This window comes from Meleagris gallopavo, chromosome 8 (assembly GCF_000146605.3).
Source record: "Meleagris gallopavo isolate NT-WF06-2002-E0010 breed Aviagen turkey brand Nicholas breeding stock chromosome 8, Turkey_5.1, whole genome shotgun sequence".
In the NCBI taxonomy this organism is placed as follows: Eukaryota; Metazoa; Chordata; class Aves; order Galliformes; family Phasianidae; genus Meleagris; species Meleagris gallopavo.
In genome coordinates this window covers 28,993,309-29,012,125 of record NC_015018.2, presented here as the reverse complement: position 1 = coordinate 29,012,125, position 18,817 = coordinate 28,993,309, and the positions used below count along the sequence as shown (strand labels likewise).

The following is an 18,817-nucleotide window of genomic DNA, read 5'->3' as shown; positions in this document are numbered from 1 at the left end:
CACCAAGAGGATTTCAATATCACAAGTCTTAATGATTTCTATTGCCTCATTGTAGAATCCTCTGAAAGAAAACACAGGACTGGATCAATGCAGTCATTGACTGACTCTGTGTATGTATAACTGATGCACATTAATACGGTCTGTATTCAACTGGAGTGTTCCTCAGAATTGAGACTAGAAGTATAACAATGCAACATTCACCTTAACTTGAGCAACAGCTGAATTGACTTTTCCAGCTCTGTTTTCAAGTAAAAACTGCTGGCTCCATCGCAAGGCAGTGTTGCAAGCCCCCAAGCACCCTTCCCATAAAATGTAGTGAATGTTTGGGTGAATTAACCCCGCTATACAAACCTTCATAGAATGCATCTGCACCATTTAAAAGTACTTTGCACTTCTAAAGCACCTCTGTAGAGTATACTGATCTATAGGTGCTTTATATAAACTTTAAAACCTCACAGGAGATGGTGTAGGATAAGAATCAATATTCACAGTTTATAGACAAGCAAGCAGAATAAACAACATACCAAAGGCTACAGATTTTTGTACCACGTGGCCACAAACTGCAGTGCTATTCTATTGCTGGAATGCATCCTAAGCTATAAAACTCATCCTCCTCTCAGGTAGCATGAACCTGCCCATAGCATGTAACTACTTTCCAACTTTCCAGCCTGCTTCTTTTCATCTGTTTGTTTTACTGACCCTCTGTCTCACCTCTGTAACATGGAAACCCAGACAGACCATCAAGTCCTGCTTTCTGACATGGCAGAGCGTGGGGATTAGAGAATAACAGTTCAGCCTGTAAAAGTAAATTACACATACTGTACACGCCATAGTGCATTTTATGTGCTGCAGAGGAGATCTTGTCAGTGCAACTGAGGGTTGAACAGGGTCCTGGGTGTTACGTTGTTTATTTCAATGGAAAAGTGACCGGATGGAGGAAATCCCTACGACCAATAAAATTAACACCACAGTTCACTGGTACCCAGAGGGCAAGCAAGCCTGGGGGATGGACACCTGGCAACAAACGCTCCATCAAGCCAAGATAATTACTCAGAGTAAACAAATACAGAATCTCAAACACAACTGTGAATGGAAGTGAAACGCTAAGCGTCATCTTTGTGAGTGCTCCTCTTGAAGTTAGATTCGTTCATTGTTTGCTCCGTTTTTACATTCTTTTCTACAGAAAAACAAGCAAAAGCTACTTCTGTGCCAGGGGACTATTTGTAAAGAGCAACGAGAGTAAATGTACAGAGAATGCTTAACCTTTGAATATCCAGAACACAGAAAATGCAATTGAAAATTGTGCTTCCATGTGATTGAGGCACAGCTTTGGAAATTCTAGTTTGGTATGTTTCAAAAGTAAAACCTTCCTTTCCAAAGGGTGGAGGGAGTAAATTGGAAGGGTGATAAAAACTGCCATTACCTGTGGTACAGCTACTAACAAAGGTACTACTGCAGAATGTCGTCTTTGGTGTACTCCTTCTGTATTGATTGATGATGTCTTCTAACAAATAATTAATTAATCAAAATTAATTAAAAAATCAAAATTATGTTAAGCTTTGAATATGAAAAATCTGTACTTTTTTTTTTCTTGCTTCTCCTTTATTGAAACTAATAATTCTCATGTTACCTTTGGAAACCAGATCAATCATGGGAGTCATTTCTGCCATTTTGGGTTATTCAGGAATTTAAAGCAGAGATCCTTGCTTTGTGGTGCAATGCCACACAAGATCTACCAGGTTTAAGCAAAAATATGGGCCCTAACTCTGACTTCTGTAAGATAAATACAAACTTTCCCCACATTTACGTATCTAGCACACAGTCACCACAACTCTTTGGGGTATCATGTTTGCATGTAGGTACCCTTAGCCAGAGATTTATCTAGTATCATTATATACACTATACAAACATCAGTTTCATTTTTCTTTCAGAAGAACATGAAGGAATCATTTTTTATGATCTCAGCTATAAAGCTCTTATTATTATTATTTTGTTTTTTAAAATCTTCTCGCTCCCCTTGATTTTCTACTTGGTGTAATTTCAGAAATTCTTGGCAGCCATTTCCCAGTTATTAGCAACACTCAAATGGGACAAAATGTTATCACACATACATAATTATGGTATCTACAAGGCTGAAACAGAGCTAAAAAATACACATTTAAAATTCAGTATCTAGGTATTTATATGTATGCTTGTGCTTTTGCCTCAAGTGTCTTACTTCGCAATCAAAAATTTTGGAAATACTTGCTAGGTTTTCTAGACTGAGGTTAGACACCTTGAAACCTTTTTGAAGGTATTAATTCTAGCCATCAAAATGGAGTTCGCAAATATTTTCATGTCTAGGAGTATCCACAATTTTTTCTTTTCCAGTGAAAGAATTTCGCTTAACATCATGGGTCAATCAAGTGTCTGAGTCTCAGGAGAAAGTGGAAGAAATCACTTGAAAATGGCTGGAAAAAATCTTAGTTCCAGAAGGAGTTTTGAAAAGGTGGACTCAAGGTCAGCAAAGTGCTAAACGCTGTTCCCGACTCTTGCCAATCCCTTGGTGCTCCCGTTCATACAGCAAGTTGATTAGAACAAGCAGAGCTGGCTGCCTTAAAGATGCCCTGTAATTGGCCACAGTGCATCTGTTAGACTTGTAAAAATAAGGTATATCTTATGGAAAAGGAAGGCATATGTCTTTATGTTTTAGAAGAGGAAGAGCATATGGCCTGTGTATTAAAAGATATAAATATATAAGCTGTGACTCAAGTCATCAAGATTCACAAATATGTGTGTTTTTTTTTTTTTTTTATCCCTCTCAGTTTCCCTTAAACATCTGGAAAATGACGCCACTTATTTGCCTTGTCAAAGTAGATAGCGGTCTTCATGTGACAAAACTATTTTTCCAAAGAGAATTTAACCATAGAACAGAAGCATTTCTGAGTTTTGTTAATCTTATTCCGTTAAGTTTGTATGCGTAAAGTACAATGATCAAATTATAATGAATGTCATAGCATTTTGGAGGTGACTCTCCTATCCAGAAAGCAAATACTGCTATTGACCTGAATCCTGGTGCCAACCAGTCATTTTTATATTAAGAATTAGCTAGTACATGCAGAATTGATTATAAAAGCCAAATGCTCTTGGGATCTCCTACACTGAAAATAAACCCAACAAGCTCCCAGGAAAGCTAAACAAACTGTACAATATATTTGTTACTTTTTCATAATGTTGTCTGAATTTCACAAGAAACTTTATCTTGTCTCTAACAGAAAAAAAACCACCAATCTAACACTCACCCTTTTAACAGCACTAAAGGTCACCAAAACTGCAAATGCTTGGGCAATAACTCCGTTCCAAATGTACCTGTGCAAAATTTATTTTTCCTTGCTCAACTGGAGCTTCTGTATTTCTATAGATTTTCTATTTAATAAGATTTTTAAAACTACGAAGTTACCTGTAAGCTTTTTAGTTTGTATGGATTTCTTCTGAAAAAGCATGAATTACTGTGTTGGAATTCCATGACTGCTCATGCAGACTGGATGACCACAATAGTAGGTCTTAAAATCTATGTGTCAATTAATATATGAATCTGATAAGTGTAGAGGCTTGTTTTCATAGATTCACTTAAGATAAAATACAAATGCTAAATCTTTAATTATTTTAACATTTGATATTTGTCAAGCATATTACCTCAAAATCAAACCACGACTTTCCATCCTGGTAAAAACATTTAACTAATTACTAGTAAAATTACACTAACTATTAGTTCAGTCCGGTCTGAAGCGCTTTTGGTTAGTGTTAAAAACTGATGTGTCTGTTTATCATCCCTCTGGGCTGCAGCACTCAGGAACATTTCCCAGTTCAACCAAGGAAAATACCAACGCATTCACCTGCAACAGAGGCACCACCACAACAACCTGTGCCTTGTGATCCCAGGAGCATTTCCAAAGAGTTGAAGAGTAATGAACATGATCATTAAGAATGCAAGGACCTTTCAGAAGAGCTACCACGGAGTTTATTTTTATAAGCTTAAGAAGTTCCCTAAAACGCCCTCAGAAGAAAAACTCTAAATCAATAAAACAGCTGTCAGTGACAATATGCCTACAAAGCCAGTGGTTACGTTCAAATAAAAGGAAGCAATGCTCCAACACACTACCAACAGAAGGTATTCTGATTATTGATAAATCCACCTTTCTGCTGAGCACCTGACAGCTTTTCAGTGCCGTGACTCACAAGGCGGTGTTAGGACCAAGAGAACCCCATTTTCTTTAGGTGTCCATTTTCTTATGGTTGGGGTTAGAGTCAGGGTTATGGTTAGACATCAATACTCCTTCAATCTATTTTCCTAGCTGCATCTGATAATTGCTTCAGGAAAATCCTTCTGCATTGCAAAGAATTTTTTTTTGGATGTGGTCTCACAGCAAAGTGAGCCAAGAAATAGAAGACTAATTGTCTGTGGGGAAGCAGAGTGTTGTTCTAAAATGAGGCATTTGCAAACACCAGTGTTAAGTTTCACTTCCAGTTATTAAAGTGAGAGTGATCACAATAAGCAGAGGTGGCATTATGTTGTTCTCATTTGCTTTTATTCTACATTTTCATCATGACAGTAAAAACAGTTCTCTGGAATTGTTCTAGCTCTGCATATCTGGAAGCAGTAAGGTGAAAAACAGCAGAAAAAAATAACATTCAGCCTCGCAATGTGTTACTGAACACTGTGATAAAAACTGGCTTTTATTTCAACAAGTTCACATATTTTAAGGATCACGCATTCTGGATGCATAAATCATTCTTACACTCCGAGTCTCACTTATGCAGGAAGGCAGCCTGCTGAAGCCCTGTTTTGAATGCACACTGGGATAAAAATGAGTGTCTTTGCTTTAACACAAAGAATTCAACAACCCCTGGTCCTGCCTGAGTTGCTGGCTCCAGCTAAGGTGAGCAAGATACGGAGAGATAATTGTAATTTATACGTACTTAGAACTGATTCTATGATTCTCTGACAAATCTTAAACATGATTTAAAAAAAAAAAAAAAAAGAAAAGTGCATTGTCCAAAAATCAGTATGAAATGGCTTAGTTAGAAGTTAGAAGGGGAGAGCTCAGGCTGCAGATGTAACCTTACCTGGGGAACTTCTCCCTGCAGAGATATCAGAAGAAAAACACACAGGCTGGTAGAAAGGTGTAGTCAAATGCAAAGTGCTCTTCAGGCTGGTAGTTCTGATCTCTTCTAATCTCCCTCTCTTGATTAACAGTAAGGGCTTCTGCAAAGGACAATTGACACGGTGCTATAGGTCATTTTCTGGTCCCAACCTTGACACAGTAATCAGATACGTGGCATGCTTAATAGAGGTCAGTTAATGCAAAGATTAAAATTAACTGGAAGTCAATAAGGGAATAATAAAGTGAAATGATCATCCTGTTGCTCCTACTTTGAAAGAGTAAACCTTACATCGCAGGCCAGTAGTAAAAAATGTAGTCACAAGTGATCCGATAGGCCTTCATAAGCCCTCCAGCAAACAATTTAATGATTTCAGGTACCTTTTAAACTAAGTGGCCAATCACTGTTAAATCCTTTGGTATTCGTTGTAATAACATTGATCATGATGAACTCTTTTGGTATTAATGTGGATGTAATATATACCTTTTTAATTATAGAACAAGAAAATCCAATTACCCCTTTGCCTCATCAAAGTTCTTTGCTAGCTGTGACTATTTAAACATACATTATGAAACATTCAAACGGAGAGATTTTTTTGCAAAGCAAGGGCTAGATCCTGCTGGATACCAACCATGGGCATTTCAGTGCCAAGCACCCCAAAAGGTGCGTGGTCCCTGGCAGCATCAGGCCTCCATAGCACATGGGAAGATGGAGAGCACAAGAAGCAGCTTCAGGGGGATGCTGATTGAAAGGGCAGAAAGCATTTGTTTATGGAATGGAATGGAAGCTGTTCTGAATAGTTAATACAGTTGGTTAGGACACAATTTGTTCTGCAAGAAAGGATGCTCAGGATTTAGTGGTGGGTTGTTGGGGTAACACGGTTAAGTTGCGGTTGGACTTGATGATCTTGAAAGTCTTTTCCAACCCGAGCAATTCTATGATTCTGATTCTATTCTATGACGTACTGAGCATACTGGTGTTGTTTTATTCCATGTGCCATGGGCATAACGTTCAATGTTTTTGACCTGGCTGCAGGAAATCGTCTGTGTTCCAGCCCAGGTCAGTGGGAAGCAGCAGCTCACATCCTGGATGACACTAACCCAACACAGAGCAGCCCACGTGAACTCATCCATCCTCCTGGACAGTGATCTGCTCAACCAACTACCTCGTTATGCAGGCAGGGACTACTTACATGTGTAAGAACTACCAGGACTCCCCTCTCAATCAATAACCAGAGAAATATCCAGAGAAAACCATATAGATATTCCTTCCCAAGAGATCAAGTGCTGTTTTGTTATTCAGTTCCTACTTTTGGGAAAACTGGCAAGCTGAGCATGGAGTTCAAAATGGAACTGTTGGGAAATAGGAGCAAAAAATATAAAGTTCTGGAATTCAATAACTCCTTTTTCAGTTGATCCTCTACTATAAATAAAGCTAGCTTCAGAAATATATAATTATACCATGTATCACTCAAGTTCCCAGACACCATGCAATCAACCTTTTTGAAGCATGAGATCACTCCACACCTAATGATTACTCTTTATTAGTTGATTAAAAAAACATAGGGATTTGTTGAAATACATTTAGAATTGTCCTTTCCTAGCAACTGGCCAATCAAAAGTCAACTCTGAGAATTTATATTTTAATGTTTTTAACCTATTATTTCAATCCCATAGAAGCAATATTTACCAGATCAGGTCCAGTAGAACTTTTGCCTCGTGGAGTCCTCAGGGCAGAGTATGAAATATTGCAGGAATCTGCTATGGAAATGAGCAGTTTGGTATTTTCTCTTTGTTCAGTTCAAAACCAATCCAGAATCAAGCAAACAGGAAAATATCATGGCACCAGTAGATTAATCTAATTAATAAAATTGTCCAAAATGGCAAGCTGTGATGGAGGAGGCAAAACACACTGCCGTTAGGTAGGTATGCTATCTGGCTGGGGATTGAGTGACATGTGTCCTGTGATACAAACATACCTGCATATATAATGTATTACCTTAACATACCTAAACAATGTATGCTTTCACAGCAAAGAGGCTTTTAATCACGTCTGACTGTAATTTGCAACTTATCACTGAACATTTATGAGCTCCTTTGCAGCTAGAACCCACTAATCTCAAAAGCAGCATTCAATACCAAGTTTTCACAATGCTTTAGTACTACATGAGGCAGTATAGGATTAATAAAGATATTTTCAACGTAAAAAACCTAGTTCTTTCTTTAAAAATTACATTCTATATTCTTTTCCTAAAGATTATTTGAATAAAGCCTCATTACTCACAGTCCAAAGAAGTTCATTAGGAGGAGATCACTTTGGAAAGCATTCAACTAACTAGCCTTTCTTCTCAGCAGTGAATTACATTAGCTACTTCCTAGTTATTTAAATCTTGAAATAAAAGATGTAAACGCTACAGTGACATCTTAAGATCATTGGTAAGGCAGGTCTTGCATGCACAAAAATGCCCAGCTGGTCTGGAGATAAAACAGATTGATAATTAGTTGCAAAATGTAACATTTCATCAGGAATATTTTGAGTAATCCAATTTATCTTTGTCAGATATGCGGTCCTTTTTTTTTTTTTTTCTTTTTTTCTTTTTTCCTTCGGAGACTCTTTGTTCTTTAACATAATATTATAATTCCAGCCTCCTAATTAAAGCGCCGGTCGGCCGGCCCTGCCTTGGTGCCCTGCCGTGGATGGTAGGCTGGCGGAGAAGGTGCGTGCCCCAAGCCACGCGCACCCGCTGCCTCCACCGCCCCGCGGAGCCGGAGCCGGTGTGATACCAGGAGATCAAAGCTGGCTGGGTGGCAGGGAGGAGGCCTGGCTCTGCGGCTGGGCTGCGCGAGCGGGGCTGGTGTGCAGCAGCTGGGACTGCTGCTTCTTTGCGCTCTCAAAGCCCGGCAGTATGGGATCCTACTGCCACGGGTTTTCTAATTAACTGATGGAAATGCGCTGTCCCTCTTGGCCGCCTGCAGTGGTGCTCGGGTCCCGTGGGATGTGCCTCAGCTGGGGCGTACCCCTCCAATGGGTGAGGGCTGTCTGGGTCTGCCAACGCCCTCTCCAAGATGCCCGCTGGTCTCACTGCCCCAACCTTTAGCCCCAGTGCAGCGAAGGATGTTCCCTAAGCAAACATCGCTCTTTGATGCACTGTGGATGTAGCAAAGACATGGCAGGAGTCCTGCACAGCTTCTCGCAGAGCCACCAAGTGCCTATTGGGAAGCCTTGCCCAGCTCATTTCCCAACCGTGAACCGCAAGTGGCGGAGAACAGCTTGCAAATGCCAGGATGCATTTTCAGCCACATTTTAGCAATGCTGTTTTCTCAGAAGCAATCCAACAACCAAATATCTCACCTGCCATAAACAAGGCTGAAAGGTTTTCTGTCAGTTCTTACAAAGAGTGCAAAATTTCCCTCCACGAGTGCCCTGCAACAAGAACTCACACCCATCTCGTGCTCTTGGCTATTCCTTGTACAATTCCTGAAACAACTCCTATGCACAGACAAGATTTTGACTTTCCTAATTTTAACTCATATTTATGAAAATAAAATTAATCTGGGGACCTAGATTAGGGTTTCTTGCTCATTCTTTCCCAAACTACCTTCAAGAAGCGATGGAAGTCATGTAGCCTTATCAGGCTGCACCTCTGATATGATAATGATAGCTGTACCTCCCAGAAAGTAGGTCACAGTAATTCTTCATAGCAGTTTTTGTAACCTACTCAGGGACTACAAGGCCAGCTATTTTAAAGATAATTCTGAATTTCTTTAATAAGATTTTATTGGATTCAGATAATTGATCCGATTATTGAAACCTGGGGAAAGTGCTATTGACCTGAATATATAAATCAGTACTTCTCTTTCTTAAATGAATGTAGGTCATTAAAAACATATTGCCTCTGCTTAGCGTTAGGAAAGGTGCCCTCTGCAGACCCAACCAAGGGGCACAGGTCTCACTCCCAAACAAGTCCCATAGCCCATCCTGTGTCTGCCCACAGTCTCCCAGTCACATGGGCAGCTCCTTCCACTCAATTTCACCATGGACTGGGGGACTCAATGCCTGAACCAAGCTCATTACAACTGGTTTCATTTACGACAATGAGAACCGTGGGTTTTGCTTTCTCTAAATCTTTTCTCATTTATAGTTTTGGTAGGCAATACCAGACGTCCAAATCTCCACAGCTCCTTGTTGTCTTGTTTTCAGTACTCCGTCTATTTCTGGCAATTCAATGCTAGAAAAATACACTGTTCTTTTCCACCTTGCTCTTTGCTTACTTTCTGTACTCATATCTATTAGATTTTTCTCCATCATTTTTGAGATATTTATTTCTGCAGAATCTAGCCCTATCATCTTTTCACCTGCATGATGCTCTGTGGCCTTGAACACACACAGACAAAGGCCTTGCCTAGGTGTTGTGGAAGGAAAAAATCCCATTTCTCCACTTCTTGCAGTTTATCAAGTCCTGGTGTAGAGTGACCGGGTGCTCTGATTGCCTGGGTACGCCCTGCTGGCCAGGCCATTGCTCACCCTATTTCCTTGCTTTAATGCAATGCACTTGATTAGATCTCACACACCACATACAGCACTGATGGCCATGATAGAAATACGCGCAGAGACAGAAAGTTGGAACATCCTCATTCCCACTGGTCATATATAACGTTACTGAAATTATTTGTACAGCGTGCCAGGGACATGCCTCTATCATCCTGGATCAGTTCCTGATGACTGACCTTCTGCAGGAGCAGTGGATTGCATTCATGAGGACTCAGAAAGAAAGACACAATTTTTTTTCCAACTATAATCAGCTGCATAGTTGTAGGAACAAAACTTTTCTTTGGCCTTAATAACCTCACATTTAATTTGGCTATGCAGAGTAACTTTTTGTTCGACTTGAATTTTGCTTTTTACATAATCTTTTTCTCTCTTGCAAACTCCAGGCACCACTTGTGCTGCCCTAAGTGTTTTCTCTTCTGTCCTGAAGCAAAAGTCTATCTCCAAACACTACCACGTCAGCTCTAAGCCGATGGCAATAATACCCGTCCTTCTGTAACCAACCCTTGGAATCATTTGAAGCACTGAAACAAGACCGTCCATGTGGGAAAGGACACAAAGACATCAAATATTGAGCAATTATGGAGTTTAAAACAAAGGTAATGAGCATGGCTTGTATTGCATATCACTGGATTATGTTCTCAAAACTGTGCAAAGGTGTCCTCCATCCCTGGTGCCTGGCTCTACTCAAGAATACCCCTAAAGACCACTTGGGAAGAGTGGCCATTCTGACCTCACAACCCTGACAGCTCCCGGGGCGTTCCTCTAGTCTTCAATAACCAATCTGTTCAGCAGTGCTTTGCTGTGATTTCCCCTTTGTTGCCACTGTTTATTTTGCTGTGGAATTACATGCTCTAATTGCGTAAATAAACAGTCAGAAACCAACCCAAACCGCTGGGCATCCTGAGGGCTTTCCCTTCCCTGCAGACTCACTGCCCATTTCCAGGTTCCCACTATCTTTGCTTTTCTCCTTTTGTTCCTTCTTGTACTGCCTAGAGGGGAGAATTTGTCACTGAGCGTGAGGAACGCTCCAACTCCTGAGAAAATCATAAACAGGCTGCAGTCCCTCATGAAAGAGAGGAAAACAAATGTGTGAAAGGCAAAATCCACCATCTTTCTTTATTTTTCGTCGAAAAGCTGATTGCACTCATCCTCAGAATCATCAAAAATGCCTCAAAGTGTTGCAGAGCACACAGGTGCTTCGACCAACCCCTGGGACTCACAGCCAGCTTTATCACCTGCACTCAGTGCCAATGGAGATGACGACCCTACCTGCTCAATTCCCAAGGAAGCACCAGGTGGGGGTGAAGGTCCCCATCTCAAAAGGAAGGGAACAGCACGCAAACACGGCCCAGGATATCTTTTCCAAGACATTGTCAGGTAAGATGTGAGAAAAGCAACTTCCCACAGGGTCATGTTTTTTTTCTAAAGCCCTTGAGGAAAAAAATTACTTTGGAAGAGCCCTGTAGCATTCAATAGATGCAATTCCTTAACGCATCTAAATAAAAGTGTGGATAATCCCTATAGACATTTTTTTAAAAGAAACAAACAAAAATCCACACCAATCTAACTGAACATAAATGATAATCTTACCTGGAATCTGTATTAAAAATAATAATAAAAAAAATTGAAAAAAAACCAAATTTCTACAGTAAGATAAAACCCTCGATTAAATTTTACAGTCTGGTATAACAGCACCGCATAAAGGTTGTTATTTTCTATTAACAATCTTCTTTTTCTTTAGGGCTCTCACTAGCTCAGCAGGGTTTTTCTCAGACCTGATTTAAGACAGCCAGAGCTCAGCCTGAGCCAGCGAGGCAGATCTCCTGAAAGCCAAGGGAACCACTGGGTCAGAGCAGGAGCACAGGCACGGCACAGGCGATCGTTTTCCCTTTCCCTATTCCCAGACGGACAGCACAAGGACACAAAGAAGCTGGCCCTGGCTGTGGCAGCTCCCAAAGGAAAAAGCAGTTTGCCCAGTGTTAGATCAACTTAGAAAATGCAATAAAATGCTGGTAGCATCTTCTACAAATAGTGGCGTCCAACCAGGATATAGAAAAAAGAAATAAATACCCAAATGGGAAGATAGGTGGAATTAAAAAAAAAAAAAAAAAGTGAGAAATTGCAGAGGATGGATGAGATGGTGAGGAGGCAGCAAACACACAGTCCCTGCCTGCTGTTCCATGATCATGTCCCAGGCCTTCGTGCCCATCCTACACCTTCAAGCTGCCGAATGTGAACAAAGACTTCTTGGGTTGCATGAGTTCACAAAATTTCTGTGTTAATTTGCACAATTTGGTGGTAAAACTGCGTTAACAATATTCAATCTCAAGCAGATTCATCACAAAAATTAGTTTTTTTTGTCTGCTTTGTCTATATATTCATTGGCTGTAGGTTTCTTAGATATTTACAAATATCTGATTCTGAAACATGGGTTTTCCTTTCTTTTTGTCTGTCCTTTCTAGTGAAATAATTGCAAGTATAGTTAAGTGTGTGTGTAATCAATATCCTCCTGCTGAGTTATGGGGACAGGCGATAGCATGAAGACAGTCCCTCTCTGAAACAAATCACTGACACTCACTATTAATCATTTCTGAAGGCGAATTTTTTTTTTTCCAAACCAAATACAAGCAAGGAGTATGATCTTTGTACACACAATCATAAGGTGATCATTTGAGAGAGCTACAGATTTCTGGGTATAATACAATCTTTCATCAGAGATTTATGCTGGATGGGCCACAGCGTTTTATGCAAACTGTAAATGGTATACAGCTCAGCTGCATGTGGAGATGTATTGGTGAGCTTGCAGATTAGCAAAGTCAATGCATGAGTGGAGGAAAATACTGCATTCTCATCAGATAGAAGCCATCATCTTTCCACAGGCTGAGTAAACATGCTGTTTCCAATCTGAAAACCACCCTTTCAGCAAGAGCACAAATAACTAGGTGCCACTAAAAGGATGTCTACAGTATTGGGATGTCTCAGCATCCCTTTTCAAAGTCCTTTTTCTCCCCATTTAGGAAACAAGAAAAAAACAGTTTTTGCCCAATGGAGGTGACATATACATTTGTAATAAATACTAAACTTACAATTTTGCATTAATCGTAAGCCACAAGTAAGATAAAGCCAGGGTAAAAATGAAAAAATAATAAGGAAAGGAATACCTGAACTCTTTCTCTCCAGCAACTCAGTCAGCAACTGACTGTCATCAGGGGATAAATCAATTTGCAGCAGCTGTGGATCACTGTTTAAGTGTGAGCCCTGAATAGCTCAAGTGGAGAAGTGTGTTAAAAGTTGAAGGCACCATCACCTGCAGTTCACATTATACTTACAGACATCTGTGTGAGCATGGTACTCACACGTGGTCTTCAGAAAGGCTCTTGCCCCCAGTCCTGCAGTAAAGGCACGCTCATCTCTGCTGATCTTTGAAGACCCCAAATATTGCTGTTAATTTATTTGCAGAACTTTCTCAAATGAGAAGGGAAAATGCTGATGCCGAGAGGATTGTGGAACAGATTTAAAAGTGAAATAAATGAAAGTGAAATAACTTTCGAGCAGAACTGGACCTGTTTTCTCCTTTGAAGACAGTGCTGGAGATGGGAGGGCTGGTGGTGTGGGGCAGGTCCAAGTCAGACAGACAGAAATAGCACTGGGGAAGATCCAGGTGATCCTGTAAAGACCCTGGGAAACATCTCCCTCAGTTCTGGCAGCTCATGGACGATGAGAGTGTACACCCGTAGCTTATCAAAGGCAAGTATTGCTAGCCAAGTCTCTAATTGCTCACTTTTAAACCCCTGACCCCCAAACTTCAGGAAATCTTGTAGCAATGCATCTCACATCCATCCTAAAGCATCCTTCTCCTTTTATCAGCCTGAGACATGGTCCCTGTCACTTCCTTTGGCCGTTCCTGTGTTCTTGCATCAGCAAAAAGGGAGAAAAAAGGCCATCCTCAACAATTACCTGAGTGCTACTCATTATTTGATACCTCTTCACCATTTTCATTCTTGTTAGCCACATAACTCATCTTCCGATCCTGACAGCCTCTCATCATGCACGAATCTTGCTCTGTGTCTAATCATTTCCATCAACTGTCTATGAACTTTTATATTTCAGCTGTATCATTTTTGAAATGGAAATGAATACAGTGTTCAAGGCAAAGGCACATCACCCCTTTATGTAACAGCATTCAAATACTTCAGTGCTATTTTCTCTCCTGTATTTGCATGCATCCTACACACTTATATCAGTGGGTCTACACACCTTTCAAAAAAGGAAATGCAATGTGCTGCCAGCCACTCGGACTTGGTGGGTAGGAGTCATCTGGTTCTCACTCTTGTCTCCAAGAGGTGGGTCATTCATTTTCTCCGTACCACAGATTTGTCCCCAGAATGACAAATCACAATAGAAAAGAATTCTGGGCACTTCAGGGTACGCTTATCACCTGTCCTAAAGTGAATTAAGTTGCTTTCTGCATCACCACCACCTACCTTGACAATCTGGAGAGCCCCTCGTGGGATCACAGGCCACAGCTTCGCTATTCCTAGATTCAAAAACTCACCTGCTCACATGACTCCAGCATCCCAAGGACCGGGTTGTATCAGGCACTGCATCAGGCTGCCCAGGAGCTGGGAGGCTCCCCACCCCTGGAGGTGTTCCAGAATTACGAGGAAGTGGCACTGAGGTATGTGGGCAGTGGGCACGGTGTAGGTGGGGGGGTTGGGGGTCTCAGAGAGCTTTTCCAACATGAACGACTCTGTGGTACTATGAGAAAAGTACTTAGCCTTCTCACCAGCACTAACTGTACCTCATAAATAACAGTACTTTTTCTTGTGGGGAGACCATGCCTGCTCTGCCTAAACCCATTTGCTTTTGAGCGCTTAATGGCGTTAACAGTTGCTTCTTTCCTCACGAATGGAAGTAACAAAACGGTATTATTTCTCCAAATATTGGAATCTTAATAATATATCACACTAATCTCCTAGCCACAAAGGTATTTTATAACTAAAGCAGGGTGTTTTTTATGGGTCAGATGTTGTTGTCCTACCGTACCGCAGCTTGTATCCTCCTGACACCACACATGTTTGTTCTCTACTTAATTTTTAATGTATGAATTTGTTTTTATATTAAAATTCAATAAAATTTTAATTATAAAACATAATATATCACATTGAAGTATATATATCTGCAGAGACACACATCTGCAGTTTTACAACAGATGCGTGCATCTCTGCGAATATTTAAGATGCAGATTTTACTAGTAAAATGAGCACTTATCTAGCATGATTACAGCTGAACATTTCAGGTAGGCCCAGGTTGAAGGCCTCTAAAACATTTCTGATCTCACTGAAGCTGATAGGTGAAAACTGAGTTTCACAGGGGAGCAGGAAGGAAAGGCCACAAGAAGCCAAAAGACATGGAGAAACTCTCAACAAGCAACAAGCTCCTAATTTTGCACAAATGTGTTTTTGTAGACTGAACGCCTTCTAATCTGCTCAGGTTTAATCCTTTCTAGAGAAGAGCATCTTTCAGCTTCCTTTTCTGAGCCACACACCCACCTGGCATTCACCAGTAGAGGATACACCAGCCCGAAGGTACACACACAGTGTATCTGGTGCTGCTTGCACCCTGGCAGGACTCGGAATAACCCACATTTTCAATTTTCTGCTGCCTCTGAAACAAATGGATGTACCTATCTGCCATGTCTGCCATATTCTGCGTGCTATTTCCTGCGTCACGGATGCAAGATCAGAGTCTGTCGTGCACTTCAGAAGGTATGTGGGATGAGAGAGAGGTGGAAAGTAACACTGAGTGGTCAAAATTTAGAGTTGGTTTCAACTCTCATTTAAAGTGGTCCAAAGGTTTTTGCAATGGTCATGTAGGCATGAAGCAAAAGGAGCCCCACTATAAAAAATACACGACGGGAGAAGAATGGGGCCCAATGGAGAGCAGGAACACAGAGCAGCTTTTTCAGAGCAAGATGTTTTATCATTAAACCTTTATGGTCCCAGTTTTGCTGGTGCAATTCTGGTGCAGATGGAGCGCTCCAGATTTGCATTGAGTAAGTAGGTGTTAAATCGGGCTCATGACATGCAGGAAGGCTGCATGGGAGGCAACCCAGGCCTGCCCCACTGCAGAGCCTGCCCACACCACTGCCACTGGGACCTGGGGCTTGGCTGGGACCGAGGGGCCTCCGAGAGGTCCTCGTTCAGCTCCTTCATCTTCCTTATCTCACAGCCAACTTTCAGCTTCTCAACTTACGCTTTCAAATTAGAACGTGGAATATTTAAATCCTCATCTGAATAATAAATATAAATAAATCCCAATAAATCATCCGGAGGAGCCTACAACAGCGCATGACGGCTTGCTCTGCGGGGCCTCTAAAATTGGCATCTCACACTTTGCTGCTCCAAGCTTGCCAGCCTCTTCTTTAAGGACATATAAAATTCAGTTCCTGAAATGCAGTGTATTTTCCCATTCATTGCCCACATCATAAGGCTGACCCACAAAATTTTAAGTGAGAAACAGAAATCCTAACCAAACTCCACAGAGATTACATGCGATATTGTTCTAACTGTTTGCTGAACTCTGCCTATTATTATTTGTGCTTCATTTTGGGGAAATAAAGTGAATAAATAATCGTGTTTCACCTGGGAGCACAAAATTCTAGCAATGAAACCATTTTTTTCGGGAGGGATAAGGGAGAAATCCAAGTCTGGGAGCAAGGTCTGCAGGTTGTCTACATGTTTAAAATATTAATCAGTTGGCAACCTTTCTCCTCTGGAAGGGAAAAAAAAAAGAAGAAAAGAAGAGGAATAATAAGAAAAAAAGACACATTACATCGAGCCAGTAACACTCACAACTTGAGAAACTGTAAGATGATCCTTTCCTCAGAAAAAATCCATCACCAGTTTAACTCCTAAAGCGGAGCGCATTCTCAGGATCGCTATTTTCAAACAAATGAAATAGCTGTTCGTTTTCTTAAAAGTATGAAACGGCTGATGCTAATGATGAGTTTCTGCCATAATTGCCACAATCTGTCATCTACACAAGCTTGCAGCTCAGAGCCCACGTTGGCAGAACGGTTGGACAGTACAGCACAGAGTAAATCCTTCCATGACAAACTTCTGCAGATGATGCAGATTTATGCTGTCCGACTCCAATACCATGCGCTCTCTTTCACCTTTTTCTTCCTTTCTTAAAAAAAATGCTTATATTAAGAATCTCCTTGGTGTGATTTCCTTCTTAAAATGATGACTGAAACCGAAGTATTTAACACTATGAATAAACTTAACCCTTTCCGCTTCAGGAATGTCTCTGCTGTTTGTGGGGAACCCTCCCTTTCTGCTTGCCTTTTTCTTCCTTCGGAGAGAACCTAAACCCACCATCTTCTTAGACTTTCAAATATGACACACAGATCTATTTTTAAGCATCTATTTTCAGATACAGAAATAAACTCTTTCCTTATTCGTGTCCCTCTTCTTTGCAGATATTATGGGAAAAAAAGCCCAACATGACATTTCCCTCCTTCTCAGCTCTCTCAGCAGTTCATTTGCTGCCCGTACTGGGGACAGTGGGAGCTCCAAACGTTCAACAACAGCTCACCGGGCCCAAAGTTCAGCCTTGCTATCTGTCATGATGGCAAACTGGGCTTTGGCACATTGCTCAGTCCTGCGCAAATCACCGTCTGATAGGTGCCACATTTTTGTAAACCACCATTTTTATATTTCTCTTGCTTATAAGAATGAAAACTGGACCTTCGAAACCCTTTGTAATTCAGCCTGGCAGCCATGCAATACAAATATTTCCATAATCCAAGTAAGAATTAAAAGTCAAATTACTTTATGGATTTATTTATATTTGTACACCAGGGACATCATCAAAACAGACCTCCAGAGCTGAAAAACAATTTTTTTCTTAAGCACAGTTTTTCTCCTTCAGTGTTAGGTTAACAGGTTCAACTTTGAGATATTGCAAGCCAAGGAGGGAAAAGCAACTGTACTCTGTGAATTTAATGACTCCGATACTTGTGGAACAAGGCATCTAAATGCGTGTGAAGGAAGCGTGAACGTGTTACAACACAGCTGTGGTGAAAAAGCACTTCTTGGACTCATCAGGACAAGAACATCGGTGAGATTTGCATGTGCTGTGCTATAGCCCTGGCTCTGCTCAAGCTGGTGGTGATACGCCCAGTGAGCTCCATCCCTGTGCCATGGGGATTGAGGGGCCTGGATACGTTCCCCTTCTCTACTGCGTACCTTCTGCAAAATTTAATCACGGCTTTCTGGTGAGCTTGCTTCTTTTCAATAGCTCGTCTTTCATATGTGGGGCCATGTCATCTTTGTGCCAATTGAAATTTGGGATTCTAGTTTTAAAAAAAAAAAAAAATAGTGACCTTTGGCTGCAGTCTACAAAGTACTCCCACTAAACAGGCAATAAGTGAATCTAATAGACACCCCAACCCACGCCAAGTCCCATAAAATCAGGGTGTGAAGCATAAGGGAGAGAGGGATTCATATTAATAATTCATTCCAAGCAACCCCCTGGAGCAGTTTTACTATGATATGCTATGCAGAATGCTTCAACACACTAATTAATATTTTCAAAGTGTTCCACGAGCCCCTTTTAAAAGCACTTTTGCCATTCATTGAGCATTCTGTGTTTTCTAAAGGAAAGATGAGTTCTGCCCCCCAAACCAACTGATGAACTGCCCCCTTCAACCGAGACTTTCAGAGCAGAGGAAAGCACTGCAAAGACAAACATCCATGCCAAACCTCTTACATTCACTGGATTAATAGCCTGTGCCTCTTTGCTCTTCAAATCCAAAATTAACCGGAATAAATTATGCTCCCTTTGCAATACGCGTAAGTGAAAATGCAGGTGACCTCAAGAGATATCTCATAATTGCAGTGAAGAGTCCCTGCCGCATTCCCCTTCCTCACTAATATGGAAATAAAAGCACTGTAAATAACTTGGTATTGATACAGCACTAACTTCTTCGTGTGCACAGCGTCGATTGTTTTTCGCAATGAGTTAAAGCGTATCTGCTGCTGATTTACTAAGCAGCACAGTTCCCTACTCCAGGTAACGAGCAAATATAACAAGGTATTATTCTATGACAAAAAAAAAA

General features: G+C 40.9%; 1 long non-coding RNA gene across 1 annotated transcript; it reads right to left on the bottom strand.

The window, feature by feature from the left end:
- Window positions 1-616: 616 nt before the first annotated feature.
- LOC116216912 lies at window positions 617-5,243 on the bottom strand. The gene is made up of 3 exons (XR_004160583.1): window positions 5,107-5,243; window positions 1,424-1,504; window positions 617-796 (listed from the first exon to the last, which is right to left on the bottom strand). It is a non-coding gene; the product is annotated as an uncharacterized LOC116216912 (long non-coding RNA).
- Between the last annotated feature and the right edge of the window lie 13,574 nt (window positions 5,244-18,817).